This window comes from Botryllus schlosseri, chromosome 11 (genome assembly GCF_051294905.1).
Source record: "Botryllus schlosseri isolate E-star chromosome 11, Bs_hap1, whole genome shotgun sequence".
Taxonomy (NCBI): Eukaryota; Metazoa; Chordata; class Ascidiacea; order Stolidobranchia; family Styelidae; genus Botryllus; species Botryllus schlosseri.
The window spans coordinates 4,597,831-4,622,713 of NC_137246.1; the positions used below are offsets into that span (position 1 = coordinate 4,597,831).

At 41.2% G+C, this 24,883-nt stretch overlaps 1 long non-coding RNA gene across 1 annotated transcript; it reads left to right on the plus strand.

Annotated features, from left to right (window-relative positions):
• Positions 1 to 2,936: 2,936 nt before the first annotated feature.
• Positions 2,937 to 4,515, plus strand: LOC145450373 (uncharacterized). The gene is made up of 2 exons (XR_013918481.1): positions 2,937 to 3,068; positions 3,112 to 4,515. It is a non-coding gene; the product is annotated as an uncharacterized LOC145450373 (long non-coding RNA).
• Positions 4,516 to 24,883: the final 20,368 nt, after the last annotated feature.

The window sequence follows — 24,883 nt, forward strand, 5'->3', positions numbered from 1 at the left end:
GAGTAATCGAACGAAAGAGAGACGGTGCGGTAAAAGAGCTAAGTATCTAAATTAATTTGTAAAAATACCGTGTTTGTAATGAAAGATGTCGCGGGCCACAAAAAAAACGTCTGCGGGCCGCATGCGGCCCGCGGGCCGCGGGTTGAGAACCCCTGCCGTAGAGTTTGCTATCATTTCGAGTAAATGTTTTGTCGACGATTTCGCTGCGAGTGCACAAGCGAAGCCGCATTATCTCCTAATTGCGAATATAGTTAGACTCAATTTTGTGAATAATATGTATTTATAATTTTCAGAAGTGGGCTCAAATACTGAATGCAAGAAATCTAGTGACAATGAATCATGCGAAGTACCGAGAAAAATTTCAATTCAAATAAATCTGCTATGAAATATTCTACTTTATGGTCATATACGAAGATCTGATATAAATGTGGCTGGCCCCTGGATACGTCAATGCGTCAGAACTGTTGTTTTGGTCATCATCAAATTTCGCGGTCATGCTAGTCAAATTTTGGTTGTCCTTGCAATTGTACCTGATGTCATAAATAATTTCGAGAATTACCTCGCAGGCCACACATAACCTTCTCGTGTGCCAAATTTGGCCTGCGTGCCACGGGCTGGCCGGACCTGACCTGTATGGTTATTGATAATAGTGATTGGTGGTACATAAAAATTATTTCGAAAATTCTTTGAAAGCAAATGTTTTCATGATAGAGAAGTTGGAGTCGGAGTCGGAGTCGAAGTCAGGGTCATTTTCACAAACTCCGACTCCGACTCCAGTCAGTATTTTTTCCTCGACTCCGACTCCGACTCCAGCTATTCTAGTTTTCACGACTCCGACTCCGACTCCGACTCCATCAAGCGAAAATTACCCGGACTCCGACTCCGACTCCACCGACTCCGACTCCGACTCCACAGCCCTGCTGGAGAGGCTTGCATATCGCCTCCAGACTCTTCTTCATCCACAAAATTCGTAGTGTGGATGTCGACAGCTGCTTTCAATGCAATCTTCTCGGTATACGGCACAACTGCTGCGGCCATGGGGCCGTCGTGAACGATTCCCACTCCTATGTGGCGAATGCAGTGGCCGTTGTTTTCAGGAATCTCTTGAACATGATGTTCCTGAGAGGTGCTAGCGGGGCTTCCGCGCTCAGCACGCAAGGATTTCGGGGTCACAGCGCTCACCCGACTTAATTTTGTATCTGTGGTTCCTCCACACTTGGCGCAAAATCCTTCCGAGAGACAGGGACATCTTTGGTCCCGAGGGGCGTCAGCTGGGCATCCAGTCTCGACGCTGTGTAACGTTGCAGCTTCCACCAACCCATCACCAGTAGCAGCGTTGCAAGTACTGCATCCAGCTATGATTTTTGCCGTGTCCGAATACACGGACAATGATAGTTCATAATTTACCGTAGTGGGGTCCTTTAACTCTGTTGCTACTGAGGGTAGCTGTTGAACTTGCTCAATCCATTTCAGTCCTATTATGTTTAACGGGACTCCTTCACCAGTTGCGAACGGTACTGGTAGGTCGTCCAGCTTGATGACGACGACAAAGTTGACACAGGATGATCCTCCTATGCCGCGCAATTTCATTTCGAGAGGCTGTCTTTAAGTCCAGCTTTGTGGGTAGGCAGCTTTTACAGCATCTTGGGTTACCAAGTTAGGAACACTTCCCGTATCCGCAAGAAATTGTGTACCTGTTTTGTGTCTTGGGTGTTCGAAATCTGGCTCGCCTCTTGACTGCTGGACGGCGTCAACTGCGAATGGTATGGTCCACTTCGACACCCGAGTCGTGAGTCTGCGAAAGGCCGCGTCCCCTCTGCTCTGACGCTGGCACTCCCGGAGCCGTTCGCACGTTCTGAGAGTTTCGCGAATGCGGGTTGTTGTTTCTTCTAGCGTCGGGCTGTCTTCCCGACCTTCCTGGGACCCGCGATCCCGTTTGCCCCCCGGGTGCAGCGCTCCTCCGATAGGGGTTTTCACCGGCCATCACGTCATTAGAAAAACGATTTGTTTCAGCTGTTCGGGCAGGATTTCGTCGCGGCGGCGGATTACGATTTGGTGCTGGGTATCGCTGACGTCCGGTTGCTAGCGAAGATTGGGGAGGCCTGCCAGCCGGCAGGCAGGCAGCCCCGGTGGTTGCACATTATAGATATGCACTGGTGGTAGGGGTGACATTGTGTCAGCATTTTTTCCTTTACCCTCTTCTTGATCATCCTTTTAGACTGCTTCTACTTTTACTATGCACATTTTAGCTACTCATAAGTAGACAGAAGATTTGGAATCGGGTTGTTTTAGTTTTATAAATGGAACTGTCATAGCAGGAACTTGCTGAAATAGCCACAGTAAGATAGGGGCCAAATACATTTTTGAAAGTTGCTGTTTTTGTAGTGTCCTGTGACCTTTTGCGAATATATTCATTCTGCAAATTCCAAAGCAACCACTTGTGATTTACTGCTACAAGCGGAACCTCCGATGAAATTTACTTTTTATTTAATCATTTATTCTATACTGGAAATAAATACTTTTACTTGACTACCAATGCTCATGCTGATCACTTTGACCACATCTGGTGTCTGGCCATACGCGATATCAGGGAATGTACATAAAATAGAGATGATGTATTTAGAATTTTGATGTGTCCTGAATCGGCCAGGAAATTATACTTCGTACCAGGGCTTTCGTCGATTTGACGTGTCCCTTGACTGCCGGATGGGGTTATTTTCATTGCGCTATAGCTTGAGTCTCTCCTCTTGAATACGTTCGTCTGATCAGTAGTGTTTCGGGCGAGCTTTTTTTTCTGTTCAATGATATATTCTTGGTTGCGATGTGTTGCTTTGGACTACTGGATTCCGCGTCCAGTCCTGACGCTGCCGCCAACGTATACTGTGTGTTTTTGTAGTTGAGATGCTCAGTGCTCGCGCTCACACTGCCGAAAATTAGAAATTCAGCTAATCGTCCAAGTAGAAGGTCCTGGTACGAGATGTCAGATGTGATACCGTTTGCTTCTGCAGTGAGCTTCTCAATCTGGCGCTATGAGTCCATAGGTGAGACGAGGAAACGTTAGGGGTTGTGTACCGGTTGGCAATTGCAGATAGGAGAGTGCTGATCGACAAGTATTCGTCTCCAGACTCTCCCCCGTCCTCTGGAACTGCTGGGAAATGACGTTTAACGCCGGAAGAAACGGTGGGACCTCCATTTTTTATAGTGTAGCCCCAAAACGATTGCTTTGCGGGTAGTCTACACTTAGTTCAATTTGCTTCACAGCGTTGCACGTTATTCCGGCTCGTTACGCTTTCTTCACCCCTTTACACGCCTTGTTGGTGCTTTGTGGCGCGGATTGAAGTATTGGCTGCAGCTTGATCGAAATAAGCAATGACCTTCCCAGGCCCAGGGACTCATAATAATCAATATAAGATTAAGATAAGCATAATACAACCAAATAGTCCAATAAGGTCGTGCAGATAACAATAGGGCTTCTCTATGCACATTACACATACTGATAAAAAACCAAAAGTTAACTTATTTATCATCATGCACGATCTAAAATCAAAATAATTCTCCAAGGTTTGTTTTCACAATAGATGTGATGGCCTTTTCTGCCGCGTACATTATATGCTAGTGATATGCCATTAGATGCCCACAAAAGTATCAACACTTAGAGTCCAAGCCAACCAATTGGCAGATCACCAGTTCAGTCATAAAAGTATTGCAGTCTTTCCAGATGTAGATATCCATTTTCAATTGAGGCATTGATGTCTTGTACTTTCGTGTCTATTCGGGGAAAGGGAATTCCATCAGGATACGGGATTTCGTCCGTGGCTCTGTCGTAGCGAGATTTCAAATGCAATATATCTCGGTTACTGTTCTGGTTCGGTCCATCTTTAATTCATCTGTTTCATGGAGCTGTACCGGAGCATTTGATCGCGCTGCATCATTTCTGTGCACCTTACAACTGTGGCAAGCAGGCGATCCTATCAATGTATGCTTGAGAGCCTTTAGGGGGACATCCGACATCACCTTTCGAGCCCAAATGACGTCAGACTCTTTCAATGTCTTCGTCAATGTTTTGTGGATGTCTGAACACTTCTTTAGATGTTCTGCTTCGGTGGTGGTAGTTGGATTTGGCATCTCTGCTGCCTACATGGGTAACAATTGTTCACCGCAGCTGATATAAAATTCGTGTGGGCACCACATGACACATAGATATAACATACATACGCTTAACATAAAGTACGGCAACACTTACTACAAAAGTTCGCATGCACGAAAAATGGTGGCCCCATTTAATGGCAGCATGATGGTAAAACTGGCATGCATACGACAATCACATATAAGCATCTCTCTATTTTCGACACATTTGTATCGCAAAACATCGATTTCAGTTCCGTACTGGTGGTGGAATGGCTGCGCCGCACTACATAATGGCGCAAATGAAATTATCCAGTCAAGCAAATATACCACTAGTTCTGGCGAGCTCATTCCAATCAACCATCCGATACTGCCCACTCTTTTCCAATCTTTAGATTTTGATGGTATTTAAGTTTTTTATATATCATGACCAGGCAAGCTATTCCCTGCTTGGCATAATACTTATATACTTTTATATTTGATTTTCGATTTCGGGGTCCATCCACTCTTTTATAGGGGCGGGAGGATATAGCCCAAACTCTGTAATTACGCATATTGATTCGACTCCAGTGTCAAGAATGCCACCGTCTTAGCTCAATGAACACAGCTATCTTGCCAAATATGGCGCATTACTTGTGATATTATTCTTGACCAAGTATTATTCAACATTACTTTCATCGAATTGTCTCTATGCGTAAGGTTACAGATTTATAATTATAATATTTAACACAAACAAGATAGAGTGGTTACATATCTGTCGCTTTCGCAACGGCTTATATTCCTTTCTATCAGCTTCGTATGGGTATAGCTGGGTGATTCATATAGATCACCTCTATTCTTTTCAGTTACTATAGCCTTCTCCATAATCTAGGCATTATGGTGCTATTTTCTTAGCTTTTAGTTGGGGATGTGGACCTTATCGGAATCCTAAAGAGACCGTGTCGATCAAATTAATATATACATACATAACTACATAATTGACTCATATCATCATTATTTCATTGTTGTTAGTACACTGATATATCACAAAACAAACGAATTCCAAGCATTCCGTGTACAGTACATATATTACACCATTGCTATGCATTAAGTATTCACCTTCAAGGTGATATATTCACGTCTAGGCCAGGTTTATTTCCCGAGTTGACGCATATGCAAAACTCTGCTCTATGGGATTCAAAAAGGGGATATAAATGATTCTCTTGCCTCGGTAATTGTCTGACAAAAAAACTTTTTTTCTGGCCGAATGCGGCTCTTTTTTGTAGGGATGTATATATATATATTTCGCATTTTCGGTTACTTTTTAATATTTTGCACTTCTTTAAAATGTTAATGTTCTACATACAAGCATCAAAAAAAATGTTATTATTTTTTTTTATTCTTTTCGTTTTCGGACGGATACCACAAAATATGTACAACGAAGTCACCCCCTCCCCTTCTTTTAATTAGCGGAGGATGCCATGAAGCCATGCTATTCCCTAGTGTCGGGGCAGTAGAGAATGTGAGCATGGTTTTTCCTCAAACAGAATAATTTATTTTTCAAATGGCGACGAGGCGCAGCGTCTGTTAATCACAGTGCGCAGCCTCCCTTTGGGAGTGGGGGTAATAAAAGGCATTTTGATTACACTCAATCCAGTATAATAATAGGATATCTACAAGCAAATAAGTTAGTGCGCAGTCGGACTAAACATAGGCTGATAACTACAAGTACCATGATGACAAAATGCTTGATACCAACTGTAAACAATTAGAGTAGTATATAACCCATTATTAGCCAATCAATAATATCATGTATGCGCCATAAATCATATTTTTAGATATGAAAGGTTAATTCATACGGGTGCCGACAGCAAATAGTGTTACATATATTCAAACATTTAGGCAGGGCAGTTCGGCGTTGTTCCCGGTAACCAACGTCATATCGCGTTGCTACAAATAGGGATCATTAACAGAATTTAAACACGAAAAGTAAGGCATATACCAACATAAAGGTGTATCGTCCACCCTGGCTACGGGGCGTATTTAGTATTATGGGGTGTTTTTGTATAGGATCCCCAATTTGCTGGATCAATCAAGAATAAATAGTATTAGCACGTTTACTGACCAATTATTTTCTTCTAACCTGCGCTAATACAGCATCGCTTACGCAAAGTGAGGGAACACCATAATAGTGTTACAATCTGGCGGGTATTTCTAATAATAGGGAATCACATGGGTTTCAAATATATATCACCATCTTTGTGCGACAATAGATCTTGAGTCATGACAACTCTTGTGCTTAGCCAAATTAGTAGGTGGTTCTGAGCATGCCGAGTCGGGTTTACAAAAGCGTTATCAACCACAATGATTCGTTGCACTATGTTAGCTGATCAGTATTCAGACTGTGTACCTGGTTATCCTCAACAGCTAACGAGCACAGATTTAAATGTTGGAAAATCGGTAATGTCAATAATCACACATGCGCAAAGCTGCTAAATTGAGTTAAGCCCTAGCATATATAGAGTAGAGTCTGAAGCATTAGAAATTGTAAAGACAAGTCGACATGACGCAGGACCAAAATCACATGCACAATTGTACTTTCATGAGATACCGTTCTGCAAACACACGCTACGTTTATGAGGGCGTAAACGCATAAGCATTATTGATTCGATTTTAGCCATGCACGGAACTTGCTACAAGCGAGCACCAAACACTGTGGAGTGTGGATAATAGACATTCCATGAAAAAGAGTTACGCACCGCAAGCCAGATTACTCAAACATCATTGCAGCCTGAGCAGAATTTAGCAATACTGAATAACGAGTTGATTTTGAACCGCGTATTTCAACCAATTTCAAATCACTTATCACCGTTTTAAACGCCTTACCCATATGTCACGTACTATAGCTCTTTTCACACGTATCGTATCCGCACACTTTTTTAGGCAATATATTGATCGGAACAGAGGTTATTAGCTCGTGGGCGATGAAGGCGTATGTTTTGGCTTGATCATAGGTTAAAAGTGCGCCACCAATACTTTGCTTTTACGGAAGGTTTACATCTATTTGGTAGCGAACTTATTGAAATTGTGCAAAGGCTGGATAATTACCTCTAGCTGACGCCGTAAATCTAGTGTCGAGCTTGTTGTTCATAAAAGTTTATGCAGCTGATACAGAATTCACTTTGGCGAGATCTAGCGCAATTCCACTCGCGTCACGCACGATTTAATGCGAATTGATTTTGCGATTCAAATACCGCAGCGCCGTGTAATCTGATCCCCACAGCACAAATGCGAGCCGCAGAAGAAAATCAGGTGATCCATCAAAAATACCAACTTGGAATTGGGTACGTCTCTCGAAAGAGCGTCGTTTATGGCACGCCTAGGCGAGTCCAACATTTCGACAATCCCGATGTGAGGCCAAGAAATCAAAGCATGCAACGAAATGACCAATATTAGGGCGACCATTCTTTGATATACATGAGAAATTCAAAAATTATATCGTTGGGTAAAAAAATTGTCAAAATTCTGTACGTAATTCAAATTTGATTTGCAAACAACATTTCGTTTCTTACGTAGAGATTGCAGCGGCTGTGACCCTATCCTCTCGCTTTTTTAGACCACACCCTGTAGCCTATTTTAGGGTCTTATGTTTTCCCAAACTTACGCCCATAACGTAATTCTGAATCTGAAATTTGACGGCTTGACGGAAATTGTTTCTCATAGTACATCGGTGTTTCGCGACATCTCAGCAAAAGTGTTATTAGGTTGCGGTCTTTAAAATACGATGTAGACATCATTGTTGGTATCAAGCAACGGGTGTTTTATCAGCGCTTCCACAGTATACACTGAACCTCATTGCTTCTAGAACCCAACTGCTACTGTGGAACGTTTAGTCTCTATTGTTGCCAAGGTATTTCGTAAGAACAGCTAGTTCCAACCCAAAATGCAGAGACCAACCTTATGTGAACAATGCCTAATTTAAATACTTGAATGCAAAATTTTGTCAAAATTAAACTCCTAATGTTAATGAATGCAAAAATTGTGCATTTATTTAGTGCAAAATCTTCCGTTTTTTTTTAATCGATAGCAATTGTCCCACCCAAAAATACATCATCATTAATATTAGACACCAATTTTCGAAGACTTGCGCTCATTGATAACAATGATGAATCACACCATAGGGGTCGGGAAAGGACAAATACTATATAGCAATATCTGCAACTACAAATATCAATGACGAAATTCATATATGGATTCGATAAATCGCAGTATTTACTCATGACATGACTTCTCTCGGCGCGCCCAAGCCGATACGAACAAACACATTAGTCCTTACTTCATCGGGCACGGATCTTTTAACCTGGGATATCTGGCGTCCAGTTACTTCACAACCGAACACTGGAATACGGCAGTAGGCTATATTAATAAACAGAATATGGCCATACATAGAGAAAAGTTGGCCACCCCTGGTTTAGGAAGTATAGGGATACTCTCAATATGCGTCAAATCAAATTCAAACCTAGGCCGTAAATTAGCTGCAAATCAAAACATGCGTATGCACCATTATTTATTATACCGGTATTACATTTGGATTTCTAAGTACACGACACATGATGCCATCTTCCTTAATTATACGATCTAGTTTTAATAGCCACATCGTTACTTGGATAGAAATCGGATTAAAGACCTTGATATACACATATTTCCCAATTCTGAAATTTAGGCTTGTTGAAGCGACTTGCTTGCAACCGAGAACCTTGATTTCGCCAAAATATTTCAAAGTCTTGATCTAAACCCGGCCATGACGCCATTCTGAGCGTCCCAAGAAAAATTGAAAGTAATGCCCATGTATGAATTTATGACGTAACAATTGAAGTTACAATTTAGTCACTGTTTCCACAGTTAAGTTCAAATCTTGTTCGTTGCCCGTGTTACGACATTCAATCTATACCAGTGGTTCTCAACCGCCGGTCCGCGGACCGGTGCCGGTCCGCGACGACTTTCCTACCGGTCCGCCAGGCATTTTACAGTTTTATACCTTAATTTCCAGATGCGATATGGTGAAGGCTTGTCCATCGATGAAATAAATAAAACATTAAAAGTTTAACTGATTGAGAACTTCGTGAGGTAATATTAGGTCTAGAAACATTTGACTTGAAGTTCAAGCCGTGTCATTTGACGACATGGGAGCGACAAGTACGAGCTGACTCGCTAAAATGCGCAATTTGCACGATGATTCGTTTTCCATTCATTCATTTTGTGCAGTAGCCCACGCCCTATCGTAACTGCCGCACCACTAACCCCCAATTGAAGGGTACCCGAAGGTATTTCGTGAATGAACATAAATGATAGAGTATTTTAGTTGGAACTTCATCCAACTTCCTTCAAATTTTTCTAACGCTTTGCCCGATTTTCGTCACTAAATACTTTGAATTTTGGGTGTCCTTCCGCCAAGAAATACGAATAAATTATTAGATTAGGCATTTTCGGCGTCAGCCATTGACGCGCCACGACGCACCAACACATGATAAAGTTCAGGAAAACATAGGGCTGGGAAAAGTGTGCCAAAAATTTGGAAGCAAGAAAACTTTGGTCAAAAAGGACTGCCCTTTGTAGACCGAAAGCCTTGGTATAGATATGGCAAATTGTCCATAGGCACTTAAATGGCTGCAGCCGAATTTCACTATCCTGGCAATCTGTACCCCACAGGAAAAACGCCATCTCACAGAGCAAAATTATTTTTCAGTGAAGAAATAGCAATTTGGAACTGTGTGCATCTTTTAGTTTAGTACGCTTTGGTGATTTCAATATCTATTCACTAGGGATGGTCTGAACGTGTGGTTCACGATCACGTTCTGTGTGTGAACCTCAGAAATTTGAAGGTTCACGTTCACAAACGAACCTTCGTAGGTTCTGCACTGTGAACCTTTTTCCTATATTACAATTTTCCACGTCATTATAATGTTTTTGGTTGCAATTCTTTGCATTTCAACTGCGGGTAACTTTATGCATATGCCGACAGCAGAACAATGCAACGCTATATGAGCAATAGAGCATGCACCTTGACAATCTAAAAAATTCTGCTAGCTTTGTTACCAAAGTTTGCTCGAAATATCTAGTTTCCCGCTTGTGAATGTTTAGCGACTCTAGTGTGAGCTTGACCCGCAATAACACACCGAAATACGCTATACATGTAGGCCGTGCATAGGTAGTCTGCGAATGATGCTTATGGGATAATATCGGTAGCAAGTGTAGAAACCCGTTTTACACTCTGCTCAATATCAATGTAGCAATTCTCAGACACCGAATATATTGTCCGGTCTGGCCTAAGCGTTAATGCGTAAGCTTTTATTCTCTTGCAAGTCATCGTCGAAAATTATCAAAATGACGTCACGTGAAGTCATGAATTTCACGTTCGCGTTCACACAGAACCTTTTAAAAAGGTTCGCGTTCACACGAACCTGAACATTTCAGAGGTTCACACCATCCCTACTATTCACTATATAACAGACAGTAGGTCATTAATTAATGACATGTAACGAAGTAAGTATTGCAAGAGTCCCATCCGAATATGTTTAATTTGATTAGATGCCCTAAATTTTCCAAGACGACATCTCACCCAGCTCTACCGGAAAATCTGATAATTCTGAGAGGATAAAAAATAGCAATATATAGGCAATTACCAATATTATTGACTGATGTTTCGGTCATGAATTATATAAAATTTCCACGCTTCCCGCGATTAAGCTGCGCAAAGTCTCTACCTGCACTGGTTAGAATGGATGTGCTCACAAGTATTGGTGAAAGCATCCATCCAGCTGTGGGGGGCCCAAGACCAACGTTTTTCGGGAGGTTGACTAACGACGAGCCTTTTCGGCACTGGTTTTGTGTATGGTCATTAGCCAGGTATAGCTGTTGCCAGGTGTTTTCGTGCTGCGCATTGTATCCGTAGTATACAGAGTAGCAGCCTATACGCCTGGTGGTAGTGGGCAATGAACATTCAGCAAGGTAGCACGACAAGGTGCTTGATTCGACTCCGAAACACTTCTTCTCTCGATATTGTCGAAGAGGAGAATATTATTCGAGTTGGCGTGGACGTTTAAATCCACGGCATACGGCGCGAAAGACTGTGAACGACTCTCGGCGGCAGCACGTTTATCTGGGAAAGGCAATTTTACCCCGACTCAGCAGACTCACTACCTTAAAGTCACAAGGACGCCATCATGAACATAATTAATTACGATCAAAGCCCTAAAAATGTCACTCTCTTGCCATATAGGCCTACTTGCAAAAACCGGCTGCATACTTTACATTTTGGGTTGATTTCAATTTCTGAAATTCACCGGTCCGCCAAACATTTTTTGAAATTTCACCGGTCCGCGAGGTGAAAAAGGTTGAGAATCACTGATCTATACCCTTGTTTCAAGCCAAATCAGTTTACTCCTATTTAGGGAGGTGACTCAAGTCAATTTCTTAGTCAAATCAACATAAATTTCCAAAATAGAAGCCGTGACTCAAGTCAATTTCTTAGTCAAATCAACATAAATTTCCAAAATAGAAGCCATGACTCAAGGTCAATAGATTTTGCAGACAAATTAACCCAATACGATGAACTGCCGACCCATTTGCGAGTTAGTTTACCAATTTAAAGCTTGTTCCAATCATAATGCACAATGAAATGCTCAAATTGCATATTTGTTAAATTCAAATACTATAGTGGGACTGTTCCAAATCCTATAACAGGCTCACATAGAAACTCTGGTCAAGGTGAATGGCGATAGCACACTATGGTAAAGTCCTACACTACAGAACAATTAGGCCCCCCAACACTATTATACTCGCAAGACCGCTTCCCCAATAATGAAGGAAACATAGCACTTACTGTTATCACCATTAATTAAGACGTATACAAAATACTTCATCGCGTGTACGGCTCTAATGCACACGCACCTTGTTGATTCCGAAAGCTGAAAGCGTAGATGTAAGAATAGCCTTGCAAGTTCAATCGATAATTTCATAATAGTGTAGACTGCCTAGTGCCCATACATCTGATACAGGATTCCTTGCTCGAGTTACGATACTCACTTAGATATTGAAGCGATTCTGATCACTCTATGTTTTTATTTGATGTAGCTGACCTCAAATCTTTGCTTATATATATACGCAAAACAAAATAATTTTCCAACAGGTAAGTAGTTTTCAACCCATAGTTGTCTCGGTCGCGTAGCTATGTAGGGTATATGTAGACCAGACTGATCCATTCCAAGTCCTTATTCTACGTCTACTTGTAATGATAGGACAATACGCATAATACCAGTGGTATACATTCGTACATAAAGACGAGTACACGAACATACAGTCATACACACATATGAATGTGAATAAGTCAACCTCAGTTTCTCCAAGCTTTCATCTGAGCATAACTACAAAGATAGACGATTAGGTTGTTATCTAACTCCAACCTAAGTACATACTGATGAAGAAGTAAACGTACAAATGCTTATATGCCTTCAGAGTAAGGAATTGCGTCATCGTTAAAAGGGTTTGGTGAATGACAAGATAATCGTTCTGCTATTTTGCGAAGTCAATTACCGTACCAAGCGCCCCAGGAAACTGTCACGAAAACTCCTACATTCCTTCATAAGGGATTAGTATCCGGATGGCCAGTGGTGTTTCCTATCCAGAAATTGCACGTTGCAGTAGTACCGGAAGGTTTCTACTCTCACGGCATGCCGCGAGCGCCTGCCTTCCACTTATGACCCTCCCAAAAACCGCACACACAAAAAGAATATTACAACATGGGTTTCCCATATTTGGTGATGGAGCGTTTTCGCCGCGCACGCGTTAAGAATGACATAAGGCAGAACATTAGCTACAAACTCGATTTTGCAGTACTTTGTCAAGACACGATTGCCGTCACAGATTTATTGCCCGTACTACACAGACTTGGCGCATAGCAGTATAAATATTACTCCGGTCTACTGCACGAAACCTGCGAACTATATCAGTTTTTGCCCCGTTTTCTAGAATACGATGGTGGCGTTACAAACTTATCAACAACGACAATCCGAGCAAAATCGCAGTATCACGTTCAACGATTACAGTATGACGTATTAAATTAATATGTTTTACACACTCCGTGTGGTGATTTCCATGGAGGAAATCATTATTTAAAATTTTGCATTTTGATCGAAATATGTTGGGCAGAACAAGTATTGCCTCGACCATGCAGGATCGTTACCCAGGCCGGATGGCTGGTACCATGCCTTGTACGATTTAAACTTTAACCGAGGTGATATTGAGTTTCACCATGCGTCCAAAAAGAACTAGTGGACCAAGGGAATTATCCTCACAACCAATTTATAGCAAGCATTCATGTATTAATTTAGCCCATGACCGCAGAAACGAGTGCGACACTTTTACAAATAGTTTAACCAGGCCGATGAATGAAAATGCCGAGATAAAGTGGACTCGCGTCACAATGGTCAATTCAAGTTAAGAGCCTTTATTAATTGGTAAACGGGCGTCCGGAAGTTAAAACCGAATTTAGAGAAATTATAGATTTTACGCGTAGAGGCAATTTACTGACTGAATACCCAGTATCTGCTTGTGCACCAATACTTTTGCATTTTAACATTCAATATTACCACACGTGTACGTACAACCTCATTGCGCGATGTTTGTATCACTTTTGTCATTGCGGAGTGCTTTATACCGCACGCAAATGACGATAGTAACTATAGCCTTTAATTCTGATCTATCGTATACGGTCAACCATAGACGGGAATGTCAAACCCGATTTAGCGTCGCGGGCCGGACCAAAACCTTGATCGTTTGAGCCGGGCCAGTCTAATCAAGCATGATATCTACCTATAAAACTAGACATATGGTCATAAGTTCAATTTAAAGTCCGTGCACAGTGCACACAGACGGATTACAGAAACACGGGCTCTATTCTAGCAATACGTTCCCGAGAACACATTTTCAAAGCAATCATACTATCAGGTTGTTGTTCTTTTCATGCTAGTCGTTTTCCGAGTAATGACCTAAGATGTCCAATGTCCATATACGTCACTAGTAATCGCTATTATGCCTTTCAATCATTCCGCGCTAATGCGTTTATTCCGTTTACGAGACACCATCCAAATTATCATTATTAATACAACAATTAGGGCAGCTTAGGTAACATTTTGAAACTACTCCCAATTGCTCACCACCGATGAAAGGTTTCTTACGATGCATGTGTTCCCCTTCATTTGTGATACTTTCGAGATGCTCGTCATGTAGCTGGTTTTCTTTAGCGATAACGGTAAAGCTGAGGTCAATTGACGTATATTTCGTGGTGCAAAATTCGCGTGATTCAGGGTTTGTCGTAGTCAGCTCCTGCATCGAGTCGTCTCCCCCGCTCTTCGCCACCATTCACTAATGTGGTAACAGCATGGAAATTATATTGCTTACCCGTCACCGATGTTGCATAAGGAGATTTAATGATAAATTCACTTGAAATGATATTGACTCGGTCGGGGAGAAAACCGGAGTGGTTGGTATTACTTTTGCCGAAGTTCGCCGTTGCGTCACTAACAATTTCCACGGGTGTAGATTTCCTGAAACGAACTACTTAAACCTATTAAAACATGTCGCCATTTTAAATTTACATTGCTATACGTGAAAACCACATTCTCGTGGGGGCTATATCTGACCGTCAGTTCCGGACGTGTCACTTTAGCTCAGTTCTGTTGTGATTAGCGCCTATTGCATGAATAACCTCCCACATTGTTTAATCGTCGTCTTGGTCTGTCCGATTTTAAAATCTAATTCATGGCGCGCTATATATATCTCCCGCCGCCAAACCTTACCCAAAACAACGCCAGTAAAATTCAAGATTGGGCTAGACGTAGAACGTTGCGAGGTACTCCCAATGTTTCTGTAATATTAAGACGGCAAAGATACACGTATTTGTATGATATTTCCCTTTTAACCGAGCGCATAATGTTGCCGGCATGCCTCTGCACAAAATGTTACATTTTTAGGTTTGAAAGTTTGCTCGCAAGCGCCCACTCCAGTCGTAATTTCTGGATACGGCAAATCCACGTTTTAACATCTTAGGGCTTTTTTTTTCACCTGTTCCATATGGGTCGTACTACTCAATCCCAAGCCCCGAACTACTGCCATCTCCGGCTAAGCAAATTTGCGTTGTCACCATGTTACAGTTGCATTGTGGGGAATAGGCTGGACGACTTAGTACAGGCGCTTATGGAGAAACGTCCAGTTTTAAAATATATTTGATTCGTATTCGGTTTGTAGTATTTTATACGAATGGAGCTTTGAATGAATAATCATCGTAACATTCAGGATTTGTTTCAGCCCAATATCTCGTGTTTATATCTGTGTTATCTGTGTATTTCGACATGTCGAAGACATCTCGTTTTGGTGGTAGTGTTTGTTGCGCCTATGGGTGCAGTAAAAGGCAGAAAAAGATATCCACAGAGTCATATATGAGAAGTAATAGCGATGGTAGTAGCGATGAAGAGTCTTTGGTAAAGCGTCGGCATCCAAGAACATTTCACCGGTGAGTGAATGGCAGAATATGTTGGGCAGCAAGACTATCTTTGAAGAATCAGTATCTATATTTAATATCTCCTGACCACCACAGTCAATCAATGTCCAGATAAGCCACAGCATTAATGAATAGGCCATGTTAAAGTGTCATTTTACCAGAAAATTTTGTCACAAGTATATGGATGTTGGTATGATCAGAGCAGACTATATCAGCAGTCTCAGCATCATGTCAGTTTCATCAGTATATACCTGTAATAGCATGACCAGCCAGGTCACTGTTTGTATTCTGTATGGGCAGTTCAGCCAATAACTAGCTTGGTACTCAATCCTTGCTTAAAATTGTCGTGAAGGTTGGAGGTAGGACTAGAAGGAAAGGTATAATTGAGGGCCACACGGTTTTGTCCAGCATAGTTGAGTAATAATTCTATATTTCTGGTGCCAGATGCTCACACTAAAGTTCAAATTGCTAATTCTGTGGTCGAGTTCATTATAGCTTTGTGCGTGCGAGACGTTCGATTTGTCTCGTAAGATGTTTTTTTTTAGGTTTACCTTTGGCTTTAGATTTAAAAGGTTACCTAATAGTTTATCCTTCTGGGGTAGAAAGTAACAGATATATCTAAATCAAACAAGATAATTTCACATATGTTCCTGCTACTTTTATCATAGTTCATAACAAAGAATGGTCAATTTGGTGTGCTTTGTATCATAGAATTACTTGTGAACTGATACAATGTTGTCTACAACGCAGCTTTCCTACCAATGATTCCCTGAAAGAAAGATGGATAGAATGTATTAGAAGAAAAGACTGGGAGCCAGCAAGATCGTCGGTCATCTGCTCTGATCATTTTTCAGAAAGTGATATTTACCGTGTTGGCGGGAGAATTCGTTTAAGGACGAATGCGGTGCCGACAAGATTTCTGAATTTTCCAAAATCTATGAGGCCAAAGGTACGGTAGACACTAGACAGTGACTATATATTTATGGAGTTTGAGTTCCAATTACTATACCTTGATTTTAGCCCTAGTTAACATAAAATTCACAAATTTCAGGCTTCGAACAACCGACGAGTGAGACCTTCTTCAGTTCAAGATAAGAAACGGCATTATGAAGCACAAACCGCTGAACCTGAAGTAGTTCTTCACGACCACAGCTACTGTGTGCACACGTCTCCTCGAAAAGTCGTTCAACAGCAACGCCGTAGGGTGGCAGAAATTAAAAAGAGGTTGGTTGCAGCCAGAATGAGAACATACCGTCTGCAAAAAAAGTGAAAACTCAGGATGAGGTCATTGCATCTCGTAAGAAGAACAATTTGATAAGCGATTCGTGTGTAGAAGTAATGTCACATAAATTCAGTGGTCTACCAAGTGAGCTCTTGCATCGTATGAAGCTACAAGCTGGTGGAAGAGGAGTCAAATACTCCAAGGAATTGCAATCATTTGCAATGACGCTTCAGTATTATTCCACTAAGGCATACAATTTTGTGCGTCAGAATTTTCAACTTGCTCTTCCCCATCCAAGTGTGATAAGACGCTGGTATGGAAAACTTCCCGCTGAGCCTGGCTTTACTAGTATTGCCTTTTCTGCTATCAGAGGAAAAGTAGAGGCATCAGCAAATCCTGTAATATGCTCCATAGTGATGGATGAAATGTCGATCCGCAAACAGGTTTTTGGGATGGAAAACGATACCGAGGATATGTAGACATGGGTACTGACTGTGAGGATGATGATTCTTTGCCTCTTGCTTTCTCATATGTTAGTTCATTTATCTTGAACAGTGCCCCAAAACGACGTCGTCGTCGTAGGCCCCGCAGTGGGGTGGCCTTCAATGTGACTGTGCCTGTGCTGCGTAAGAGAGAAGAAATTCCATTAAATTGGAACTAAGATCAGAATCGGTTCGTTTATTATACCTCGTTCGCAGATATTAAGCCCTAACGTATCCCACATTTGACTTTCAGATCACCGTTAATTACGCCGAAGGCGACGTAAAGTCGATCACAATTAATTAATTTATTTCTGTTTTTATTTTTTTATGTTGGTATTTCAATAGAAAAATTCGTTTCTCATAACCGAAGCTGGTGTTTATGAAAACGAAAGTTCAGCATTTTTGTACGAGACAGTACAGCGCAGTATTTCGTGTGACGAGGCAGTACAGCGCGTTATTGCGTGTGACCACAGAGATGGTTGATCTAAAGCCAGGTTCGAGTGCTTCATCTAGTAGGGTAGGCAAGTATCGTGGGCAGAAAAACTGAGTTGAAATGTTCACATCTCCAGTTAGTTTTGAATCTAATCAAATTTCTGGTTTCATGAAAGTGCAAAACGAGCCAAGCTTCATGTACACACGTATATGGGTAGCTATAGGTGTAATTATGATCAAATACATGTACGCCATTTAGATTGTATCTTGCGCCGTATTGATTCGATAAAATTAATATTTATTATGAACTCCCACAGTGCACAGATTGCTGTAACCAACATAGCCTCAATTTCACTGTGAATTGGGCAATTCTAGCTACATCTGAATAAGGACCCATGCATTTCTTGTTTCTCTCATTCAATGAACTCATCCAGTCACTTCTACAGAAATCACTGCCCCATCGCTACACATAGCAGACATATCTTTACTTTCTCTTTTTTGGATTTATTTAAATACGCTGAACCAATAAATACGTAGAATAACCACAATGGCATTCAATTGATTTCAGCAGTGCTTTTTGATATGTCCTATGATGCTGAATTTTCTCCATCAGCAATATTCACAGCCACCACGTAGCTGGCAGTTACAGCATTCACATCAGCTCCATTGCAGTATGAAGATTTTGAATCCAGGATAGGTAATTCTGAGGCACGCTCCGATAATAACTTCAAGCTGGCAATCGTAGATGTTTTTACTTCCTATAGATACATATATCTGAAAGATAACTGAACTGGCATTATACATCTTTTGACAGCTTGGTTATTTCTGTACACTAAAATATGCTGGATACAACGAGTAAAGCAATCTACATCAGGAATATAACCACAAAAAAATACATACGATGACACATAGACATTAGACAACCTCATTTTACCACGAACAATCGAAACCACTTATATCTTCGACATGTCGAAATACACAGATAACACAGATATAAACACGAGATATTGGGCTGAAACAAATCCTGAATGTTGCGATGATTATTCATTCAAAGCTCCATTCGTATAAAATACTACAAACCCAATACGAATCAAATATATTTTAAAACTGGACGTTTTTCCATAAGCTCCTGTACTAAATCGTCCAGCCTATTCCCCACAATGCAACTGTTTCTAGTGACAACGTAAATATCGCGAGTAGCGCACTCCAGTGTTTATATAGCTCAGTGCTCAATCCACCCGCTAATTTCCCATTTATGTGCAACATTTTCACGTATATAGTGCAACACTTCAATATTTACACTTAGTGTTCCCATTATACCCCGTTATTGGTTACGGCCCTTGCTTCACTTGTACCGACATATCCCTAATGAGTATTCAGAGCAAATAAACACCGAAAACTTCGACATATAGGTTTAATTGTCTAAGAGCGCCTAAATGACTGGTACCGAATGTTCCTGTCTTGGCAATCTGAACCCCAGAAGACGAATTCATCTGGCAGGGAAAAATTACAAGCCAGTGAAGAAATCCCAATTTGAAATCGTGTGCGTCTTTTAGTTTAGTACGATTGGGCGACAGGAATGTCTAAAGCTAGATATTCCTGTTGGGTGACATCCCTGTTGGGCGATTCTATAGTTTTTGATATAGCAGACAGGAGGTCACGAAGTAACATCATGCAACGCAGTCATACCAACGGGTTCGCCTGCCCGAATATGTTTTATTATTAGTTACGGACCCTACAGTTTCCAAGACACCTCACAATGTTCGCTCTACGTTTGACGCAGTGTTGCCAACTCCGGACGGACAAAAATCGCTAAAACTGATGTAAAAAATCGCTAGATGTCGCTAAATCTTGAAACAAAATCGCTAAAAAAAGTCGCTAAATCCTCATTAATTCCTAAAGATGTTAAATTGAACCAGTAATATCCATACATTCTTGTCAGCTCTATTTTAATCGTTTATGTCACATTACACTTATCCTATTTCTAGTTCGTAATACGCAAGAGTCATGTCAGTCATCTCAAAACAGGACAAAATGTGCGGTGCATTTCAACAAACTAGATCTCTCCCCGCAATGATCGCCCTGCATGACAAGGTTTGCAGTCCTGAATACTCACTATATAGGCGTGACACAAACTGCCGCTGAAAGGGAAGTGGATGTGAAAATCATCCTTGATATACAAGTGCTTTGCTCGATGCGTCTGTGAATACGTGATGCGATATACAGGTGATTGCGGAAAGCCTCTTGTCACCCCTAACTGGATGGGAATATTTGAACGCGACATGACTTGCACCGGGTGTGCCGACAACTATAAGTAGTGACGACGTCCATTCTAGAAAGTAAAGGAGGGCCGAACCGCTGAGTAGCCTACACACCACTACCTAGAGCGGCTGGCTATCCAATTATATATTTCTATTTCCCTATCCATCCATCTGATCAATGGTATATGTCAATTAATATGTATGGCATTTGTCCGAGTATAAGTAGGATGTTAAATCTCAATGAAACTTGTTGCGAATAAAGTTATTATCAATGATATTTATCATTTTCAGGAGGGGTGGGTATTTGAATCTTGTTCGAATGCTGTTACATCTTGTGTGGTGTCAAATGTCCGTGGCGTATACTTGGCGTGGCGTAACTTTCGCGAATCCAATATCAAACTCGTTATTCGACATTCGAGTAATGTGGGGAAGGACAATTTGAACCGCGTTCTCCCATTGGATATCGATAAAATTGGATACGAATAGTGGTATGGTACTACTACCATTGTTACGTCTCGTTTTGGTGAGAAAAGTCCGATGTAATACAGTCTTCTTAGTCATATTGAATTAAGCTACCCCTATAGAAAGTCGCAATTTCAGTTTTGGAGGGTCGACCCTATATTCGCCAGGAGTATATTCATATATCGGACCTTGTATAGCACATTACATTGGGCGAGCATATGAATATGATTACTCGTATCGTGTTGGGAGTCAATTGTTCGGGATCTTGACGAGTTTGGCGAACAAGAAATTGTAGATTTCCATGGCGGGAAAAGTTATGACTAACTTCGCTTCCTTGGCCATTGTTCAGTGCTGCTCATTGACCAGAAAAGTCAGTATAACACGTTCCTATCCATGCGTGCTACCTGACTGCTGATAGGTGATACGTGCTGACGCAGTGGCGCGCATAAGATATGGCGAACGTGCATGATGTTTGCTGCTCAAACCTGATTATTATCAGATATTTTCGAAAAAAATCGCTAGAAAATCGCTAAATATTTTTCAAAAGTCGCTAGATTTATCGCTAGTCGCTAGATCGATATTTTTGTCGCTAAACCGAATGGAAAATCGCTAGATCTAGCGACAAAATCGCTAAATTGGCAACACTGGTTTGACGAGTCTGCACACACTCAACAACTCACTGCGCAGACCCTTGGACAATAGTGCGTAACAAAGAATGTAGAAGGACAAGAAGTGCGAGGTCATTGTTGCGTCACGCCACTGTTACGCAGCGGCATCCATTTTGGTCTCAAAAGACCACAAAAACAGCCTGAACCTATGCGTGCGACTGTAGTTTTCGGTCATATTGGCAGTGATATTTATTGGATTACTCTCGCAACTGGGATATTGGACATAGAAACCAAGGTGAATTTATGTATTTTCGTTGTCTGCTGGTCGTTTTTATTTCAGATCACCCCGGACTACCACAGCAAGATACCTTTTCTGGGCTGCACCGAATTGTAGGTCTACATATGGTGATATATTTAGAATCTCAACCTGAAGGCTTCTTGTGAGAATTGTATCCTGTTGAAGCAGGAGATGGAGCTAGTAAGATTCAATATTGCCGATAGGAACTTTCCGCATAGATAGTGTAACAGCATAGACCACCCACTACTATATAAAGTCACCCATCTTACAATTTGCAGCTACTAGGCCGGTGTCAGGAGAAAGATGAAGAAATCGCGCGTTATTATTATTATTAAAAGTTTAGAGTCGCCCTTATCACCTGCTTAGGTCTTGTGTGCCACGGAATACAGTGCAAACAAATTCAGGGAGAAAAATGAAGAAATTGCGCGGTTGAAATCGCCGGTAATGCGAAATCCTTGTGAAATGAATTGTAGCATTTTGTCGATACAAATACACAGTGAAAACCATACAATATACCCAAATGTGATTAATAGCGGAATTGTGCAATTTATGATCGTTTTGGATTTTTGGTACTTGCATGTAAGCTCGGATAACAAGGAACAGATGGAGGAGGATAGGAAGGTTTTTTTCAACAAGGATCAGATTCAGGCTTTGAAAAGAGAAGAGCAGGCCTCTGGATGCAGATGGACCGGTGATACAATTATGTCAGCACTGAAAATCCGGTTTTCATTTGGAAAGCATGGGTAGTTTTTGAGCTTCAACCGTGTTTCTATATCGAATGTAAACATTCGATAGTGTAGATATCTGAGTAAATCCTCTGATTATACCACGAACATTTTTCTGATTTTTTAAATATATTCTCGGGTTGATGCTCGTTCCAGTTTCTTAGTAATGATTAATTGGAGTATAAATTAATCGCTCATAGTCGGACTTTATAAATAAAGGATGAAATTATCCAAAAAATAAATTTTAATAAAACCGATGAGCGCGTCTGTAGGCAAACCGAAGGCAGATCACTGCAGCTTTTGAGACCAAAATGGCGGACGCCATACGTAACAATAAAATGACGACACAATGACCTCGCACTTCTTGTCCTTCTACATTCTTTGCCGAATACGATTCATAACAAACGTGCAACCAATACATGTTTCCCATGAACACGATTGACCGGTTCTGCATGGTATAACGAAGATACATCTGGCGTTTATAGGACAACATTTCAGTACATTTATGAATACAGATATATTTCCCATCCTTACATAGCCGTCTTGAACTGATAACCTCGCAAAAGCTCCAAACCAGTGATACGGTCAACACTACAGATAAAGATATGACGTAAACACTCTGGTGGATCGTCAGAAGTAAGGAGAATTGACTCGTGGGTCTTTGGGGGCTTTGCGCGCAAGGAAGACCGCGATGAAAATGACCAAAATCGGTTTTAGAGGTGTTTTTATGAACTAAACTATCATTTGGAATAACGCAAAACAACTTTCCAAAAAATTGCCCAAATCTGAACAACTCGTAGCGTCGAAATTTGTCAGGTGATGTTGTCCTTGGTGCTAAGCGCCGGAAACAGCGAATATTGCCACAGTATGTTAAAGTTTAATTGAAATACATCTTCTCCAGCAAATTTTTTGGTTTAGCGATATTCCAATCAATTTTGAACGATACGTCTGTATCGGTCGTCGGCAATTTTAAAAATTTCTCGAAATTTGAATTGCTTGATTTGACACCCAGGTACTGTAGGTAGCAGCGTTTTATTCTGAGATCAGGTGATATGTAGCCTATAACTCCAGAAGGAACTGTCGTGGTACCATTGTAAGCTTCAACCCTTCTTTACTACAAGTGTTCTTCGACAAATATGTCACGTCGACGTCGGTTTTCCGTTTATATCCGAGAAAACAAATTCATTGTTGCACGCAGAGTTACAAACCCAGTTTTCGACGTTTAATGTCCCTTTCCTTGTTCTTGTTTCTGTTCAAATCATTCGCAGTGAGTAAAACACTCTTTAAAAGTGCACTACGAAGCGGGTCTTCTTGAACCAGAGTCCAGCCGAATAGCGATTCAACGCAATAACAATCTAAACTCGAGCGTATATCAAGAAACCAGAACACATCAAAGAATGAGTAATCAAATGAAACAGAGACGGTGCGTTTAGCGAGCAAGTAGCTAAATTGATATGTAACAATATCGTGCCACTAATAATTGCGTTCCTGATGAAAGATGTCGTGGGCGGCAAAATGAACGTTTGCGGGCTGCTAGCGCCTCGCGGGCTGAGAACTCCTGTCCTAAACTATACGCTCTTTGCTACAACGATCCAATTTAACAACGAGAAGTATAGTTTCGATGCCATATTCCTCTGTGGCAGGCTAAACCTCGATAGGTCGCATTGTAGTATGCGAACGAAGCACGCAGAAAAATGTTATGTGGAAATGACTAGGGATGGTGTGAACCTCTGAAAGGTTCAGGTTCGTGTGAACTCGAACCTTTTTGAAAGGTTCTGTGTGAACGCGAACGTGAACCTCGTGACGTCACATGACGTCATATTGCTAATTTCAACCCTATCTTTCAATGAAGTGATAGCCTATATTAATGTACACGATACCTAGCGACGACTCGGGCCACATAATGCCACAATGCTGAAGTAAATATTGGCGTTTTAAACGTCGCGAAATGTATCAACTGAGGCAACAAATGATAAAAAACTCCCATAAAATCAATATCATCTGTCGCTTTGCCAACAATTTCGACGATGAGTTGTCAGGGACTATAAGCTTACGCCCTAATGGTCTTGGCCAGACAGGATAATGTGTTCGGCGTCGGAGTATTGCTACATTGATATTGAGCAGAGTGTAAAACAGGTTACCACACAAGTTATACAGCTGTAGCCAACACCTCAATCGCACGGATATGGTTTTAATGATACAGTAAACATATGAAGTCAAGATTGACCCCGTACGCCTGCTAGATTTGTTACAACCAAAAACGATATCAATCTCATTGATTGCGGTTGAATAAGCTTCATTCGCTCTCTACATGTTCTGTATGTCGCTGGTGATGTTGTTTGATTGCGGGTCAAGCTCACAGCAGAGAGTCACTAAATATTCACAAACGAAAAGCTGGATATTTCGAGCAAATTTTTGTAACAAAGCAAGTAAAATATTTGAGATTGTCAAGGTGCATGCTCGTTTTGCGTTGATTTTTTATGCTGTCAGCGTCATGCATAGAGTGACTCGTAGTTAAAATGCAATAAATTCGAACCAAAGATGTCATAATGAGGTGAAAATTGTAATATATGAAAAAGGTTCACAGTGCAGAACCTACCAAGGTTCTGTTGTGAACGCGAACCTCTAAATTCCCGAGGTTCACACACAGAACGCGAACGTGAACCTCACGTTCACACCATCCCTAGAAATGACATATCGAAGCTGCTCGATCCCCTTGGTCTGCATTAGTT